This window comes from Rutidosis leptorrhynchoides, chromosome 2 (genome assembly GCF_046630445.1).
Source record: "Rutidosis leptorrhynchoides isolate AG116_Rl617_1_P2 chromosome 2, CSIRO_AGI_Rlap_v1, whole genome shotgun sequence".
NCBI classification, from domain to species: domain Eukaryota; kingdom Viridiplantae; phylum Streptophyta; class Magnoliopsida; order Asterales; family Asteraceae; genus Rutidosis; species Rutidosis leptorrhynchoides.
This window is the reverse complement of record NC_092334.1, coordinates 565,951,734-565,958,111: the sequence shown is the minus strand read 5'-3', so window position 1 is coordinate 565,958,111 and position 6,378 is coordinate 565,951,734. Positions and strand designations below refer to the sequence as shown.

The 6,378-nt window shown below is 33.5% G+C and overlaps 1 non-coding gene across 1 annotated transcript; it reads left to right on the top strand.

The window, feature by feature from the left end:
• The first annotated feature begins 1,836 nt into the window (after window positions 1-1,836).
• Window positions 1,837-1,943, top strand: LOC139895022 (small nucleolar RNA R71). Its single transcript, XR_011775494.1, has one exon. It is a non-coding gene; the product is annotated as a small nucleolar RNA R71 (small nucleolar RNA).
• The last annotated feature ends 4,435 nt before the right edge of the window (window positions 1,944-6,378 follow it).

Here is a 6,378-nt window from a genome sequence, read left to right as displayed (position 1 = left end):
GTAATATCCACAAATTCAACTAGTTTCGCCTTTTCTTTAGGCGATAGATTGGATACTAACCGGTTACATAAATTAAAGTTCCCCTTGGTTCTAGCATCGCGAATCCGTTTAGAAAGTTTCTTCATTGAACTGTTAATAATGGGGTTATTTAATTTCGCATCAACAACGGGGTTCTTTGTTATCAAGTCATCATTAGGTGTTACTTGATCTTCCCCACACTTAGGCGTTTTATTATTGCTAAGCACTACCGTTGGAGTTGGTAAAACAATATGGTTCTTACCAATCGTTTTTGTTAGTTCAACGGTTTTGGTTGGTGGAGATTTAGACTTTCGACTCATAAAGGTGATCGATTTGTCACCATCACTAAGTGTCATTTTACCCTCTCTTACATTAATGAACGCCTCGGTGGACGCTAAAAATGGTCGACCTAAAATTAGAGGAATGTTTGAGTCCTCTTCTATGTCAATGACAATAAATTCGACTAGAAAGGTTAAATTACCTACTTGAACGGGTAAGTTGTCAGCAATTCCAACTGGGTGCTTAATGGTTTGATCAAAGAATCTAACACTCATTTTCGTTGGACTTAACTCACCTACTCCTAATCTCTTATATAATGAAAGAGGCATAACACTCACACTCGCACCTAAATCTGCTAGTGCATCATACATGACACAATCACTAAGTACACAAGGAACAATAAATTCACCCGGATCACCCAACATGGGTGGAAGTTTTGGTGGAACTGTCTTCACTGGGTTTACTTCTACGGTTTTTGTTTCTTGCATTTTCTTATTCTTCTTCTTCTTCTTTCCAGAGGTATCACAAACTTTATTACCTATTACTTGCTCATACTCAACTCCTTTTCTTGGAAATGGGATGGGTGGTCTGTATGGTGCCACCACTGGCTTTACATACTCGGGTGGTGGTGGTGGTGGTGGCGGCGTAACTTCTTCATTTTTACTCACATCTAAAACCTTCCCATCTTCTGATGCTAGTTTTTCAGAATTCATTGATACCATATTAACATTCTCATTCAGAGGATTTACTTCAGTATTACTCGGTAGCTTTCCTTGTTCCCTCTCATTCATCATGCTAGCAAGAGTACCTACATATTTTTCTAGATTCAAAATGGAAGCTTGTTGAGTTCTTAATGACTGATCAAACCTCTCATTCATTTGGGTTTGAGATGTAATAAATTGTGTTTGAGATTCCATTAGCTTTGCCATCATTTCTTCCAGATTTAGCTTTTTCTCTTCGGTTCGTTGTGGTGGTTTATACAAGCCAGGTCTTTGTTGATTGAAAGTGTTATTTTGAGTTGGTTGGTTATTCGGACTTTGTTGGTTGTACGAGTTATTGTTGGTTCCATTTGGATTGTAAAGAATGTTTTGATTTCGATTGAAGTTTGGCCTTGGTGGTTGATAATTATTTTGATAATTATTTCCCGGCCTTTGGTTCATGTAGGAAACATTCTCACGTTGTTCCATTGTTTGCTCAATGTGGCAATCTTTCGTTAAGTGTGGTCCACTGCATTGCTCACAACTGATTCGTATTGCGTGAATATCTTTAGTCATCTTTTCCATTCGTCTCTTGAAAGCATCTATTTTTTCTGAAACGGAATCAAAGTCATGGCTAGAATCGGCTCTAGCCGCTTTAGATGAACGAAAAATATCTTTTTCCTGATGCCACTCATGCGAGTGGGAGGCTGTGTTATCAATAATTTTGTGAGCTTCAGTTGCAGTTTTCTTCATAATAGAACCACCAGCTACTGTGTCGATGTCTTTTCGTGTAGCAACGTCGACACCTTGGTAGAATATTTGTACTATTTGATAAGTGTCTAAACCGTGTTGAGGACATCCTCTTAACAACTTTCTGAATCTTGTCCACGCCTCATATAATGTTTCATTTGGCTTTTGCGTGAACGTAACAATTTCTCCTTGAAGTCTAACGGCTTTAGATGCCGGAAAGAATCTTTTAAGAAAATTTTCAACTAAAACATCCCATGTATCAATCACCCCTTCAGGTAACGATTCTAACCAATCTTTGGCTTCTCCCTTTGAAGTCCAGGGAAATAACATGAGATAGATCTGTTCATCCTCAACTTCTCTGATTTTGAATAGAGTACAAATCCTATTAAAGGTACGAAGATGTTCGTTTGGATCTTCTTTTGGCGTACCACTATATTGGCATTGATTAGTTACCATGTGTAGGATTTGTCCCTTGATTTCATAATCTGGCGCATTAACATCTGGCTTAATAATGGCGTGACCTTGGCCAGTGCATTTAGCCCTCATTCGGTCTTCCATACTTAGAGGTTCCGGATTTTTCATGATTGAATTTGTTAAATACGAATCACTAGAGGATTCTGATTTAACGGTTTGTAGTTCAGGAGGAATGATTAGTGGTTCAGGATCTTGGAATTGTCCTTGAATATCCTCCGGGTTCTTAATTGTGAAATCGGGTTCAAAAGATGGATTATCGGAAATTTGAATTGGAGTACTTGTTTGATTAGATGACGATTCTAAAAAAAAATCAACGGCGACAATGTTGGCTAGATGTCTTGATCGAGTTACAGGTGGTGAACGTATGAAAGGTGGTGAACGTTTTGCTCGGTGCATTCACTGAATATCCTATTAATTATAAAAGATAAAAATTATATAAGCTATCAAATTAATAGACTTTTCTGATTTTGCCCACGTTTCGAATAGCCAATAGATGCAGCAGGTAGCCAGGACCCTTTAAATCGGAAGCCCAGAACTCGCCACTAACAAATCCAACTATTACTACGAACCAGAAAATTTTGGATGTCTATCAATTTAACCACTTAAAATAATTTTTCATCGAAATTTTAAAGAAAAAATCTATGTCCTAAAAACTAGAGCGTCGAGAAATAAGAAAGAAAAAGAATGCGTCGAAAAACAAAAGGTCGAAAAACAAGCGTCGAAAAACAAAAAGTTGAAAAATAATAATAAGAAAGTAAAGCGTCGAAACTTAAAAGTCTAAAAACTAAATATTAAAACTTGCGTCTAAAGGTATTAAAGTTTAAAGGAATTCTATATCCAACATGGTAATAACTTAAAAGGCACTAAAATTTATTTAAAACTAAAACGATAAGCGACGTCGTAAAATTCTAAAGCGCTTAAATCTTAATCTAAAGAAAAAGCACTTAAGGGATTTTACGGCAAAACCTAAAAACAATAAATTTAAAAATAACTACGGCAAAAACTAACTTAAAACTATATAGCGAACGATAAATATTATGAAATAAACAATAAAAATACAAATTATAACTAAAATGATAAAAATACAAATTTTATAAAAATATTATTTTTATATTATTATTTTATAAAAATATTAATCTATATATGTAAATAATAAATACTAAACATAAGCACAAAATTAATTAAAAACTAAAACTAATTATTATTAAATATAAACCCTACTTAATTAATTAATAATAATAAAAATAATAAACCCTACACTGTAATAAATGCATCAAAGGTTGTCAGTTAACATGAACCATGCGATCGCATGGTTCTATGGTGTTGGGCTCATGCGATCGCATGGGCCAAGATTCCAGAAATGTTTTCGGGCTTCTAAACTGACTTGGCCCAGTTTCAATAATTTATATATTTATTTGATTTTTAATTTTTTATAAAATAATAAAAACAAACTTATATTTAAAAACTAAAAATAAAATAAAAATCCTTTTTTTTAAATACAAATTATTTTTACAAAATTAGAGATAAGAAATATTGCGTAAAAATATAGCGTTTCGCTGGGTCCCCGGCAGCGGCGCCAAAAAACTTGATGTGTGCAGCGGTGTATACGAAATACTATTATTTTTATTACGAAATACAATACAATTTACACAAGTTTTATTTATTTATATAGATGGGATATACTTAAACCTTGCTACAACACTTATAGGCAGTGTACCTAATCGTAGAGTAGTGTAGTTTTTAGTAAGTCCAGTTCGTTCCACAGGGAGCTAGCTGAGTTTAACGCTATATTTTTATTAACTATTTATATATATATATATATATATATATATATATATAAGTAGTAATATTATTATAAAAGGGGGTTTACCGTTTAATGACCGGTTTTTCGATTTTAAATAAAGCGTAAAGATAAATGACGATAATTAAAATGCGTAAAATAAATAACAATGACGAAATATAAAATTGCGAATAATAAAATGACAGTAATTAAAAGTACGATGAGAAATACAATAAAAGAATTATACTTATTTAAACTTCCGTAATCATGATGTTTGACGTTTTAATTTTAATTAATTGTTACCCGGGTTAATTGTCCTTTGTCCTGGTTATTTGATACCTATCTAGTTTTTGTCCATAATAGTTTATCGGTCATAATTATAAAATGCTCGTCAAATCAACCTTATTTTCGAAGTCAAATATTCCAACTAATTAGGGACTTGAACTGTAACAAGGTCTTAATACTTTGTTAATAATTACACCAGGTTATCGACTGCGTGTAATTCAAGGTTTTAATACTTTGTTAACAATTACACCAATTACCCTTGTATGTAATCCACCCCTGTTTTAATTAGTCCATGATACATTAATTTATTCACTTGACCATAATGAATAATAAATTACCCAATCCAATTGATTAAATTAAATGATTGTAATAGATGTCGTATAAACGTCACTAAATAGGACATTCATAATCATTTAATAATTATTAGATTAACTAATTTGAAGATAGGTTTGACAGATTCTAACGAGTTGTCATTCGTTATTAGATAATACCCCCAATCTATTAATAGTTCATAGTCCAATGTTCACAAGTGTCGGTCTTTTGTCCAAACCTAAATTATGGTACAAAATCCAATAACCCAATCTTAATTTTTAGTCCAACATCACGATTACTTCGGCTCAAATAAGCATAATAATAACTTAGTTACGATACATTAATTTAAAAAGGAAGAACATAGCTTACAGTGATTATTAATCGCGTAGCGTTACCCGGACAAAGTTTCGACTTTAACACCCGTAAAACATTCGTTACAATAACCCAATTATTATTAAACTTAAATTAAAATTAATATTATAAATATAAATATAAATATGAATTACAAAAAGAAAGAAAGAAAGAAGAGTGTGAAGAGGTAGACAGAAAACAAATCAATTTATAGAACTTTTGCTGATCCTGTAGCTCATGCACTCGCATGAGATTTCAGTGCATTTCCCATGCACTCGCATGGCCGCCCTGGCCAACTCATATCTTGATTAAAACGTGGGCTGCTGAGATTTATTTAATATATAATATAATATATATAATTTTATATAATTATATATATATTATATTATATTCTTGTGCATAGTTGACTTATAATTTTAGCTCCGGTGACTCGCGCGTTGATGCTCGGTTCTTGTCTCGGTTCCAGATTTTCGAACGCCTTTTCGTATGCTTAGATATCTTGTACTTTGCGTTCCGTGACTTGTACGCTTGTCATTTTTAGACGTTATTCATCAATAAATTGAACCACTTGAATTATATCTTGTTCATTTGAGCTTTTTGGTCATTTGCATCTTCAAATCGTCATTTTCTTCTTTTGTCTTTACACTTATTTATTTAAACGAATATTACATAAAAATAGAACAATTGCAGCTAAAAGCTTTACATATTGGAAGGATATTCTGCCTAAATATATGTTCATTTGGAGCACTATCAAGAGTTTGTATAAATTGAAGGTTAGAAAGATTCGTACTGACAATGGTACAGAATTCAAGAACAATTAGGTGCTGCAGTTTTGTAATGAGAAAGGGATATAACAACAGTTCAGTCCTGCTTATACACCGCAGTCAAATGGTATTGTTGAAAGGAAGAATAGGACTTTAATTGAGACCGCAAGAACTATGCTAGCTGATTCGTGTCTACCCATTGTTTTCTGGGGTGAAGCCGTGAGTACAGCATGCTATGTGGTGAACAGAGTTCTAGTGGGGAAAGACATGGTAAAATGTGTTATGAACTGTTACACAAGAGAAAGCCTAACATTAAACATTTTGAACCCTTTGGTGCTCCTTGTACCATTCTGGTACGAGACGCTGGAGGAAAATTTAATTCAAAAGTTGTCTCTGGTATCTTCTTGGGCTATGGAATCCGAACAAACGAGTGTACAACACTGAATCAAAGTGTGTGGAAGAACGTTATGAGGTTGATATTCAGCGTAACGCTCCGCCTCGTGTTAGTAAAGGGTTCGCATGGCAGTTTGAATATGATAAGTTAATTGATTCTTTCAATCTTCCACCAGATGTTACCGATGAAGAAATATTAACTCAGATGTTTTTTGATTCACAAAAATCTACTGAGGATGTCATATCTATTCCAGCACAGGTTCAGAATCCAGTT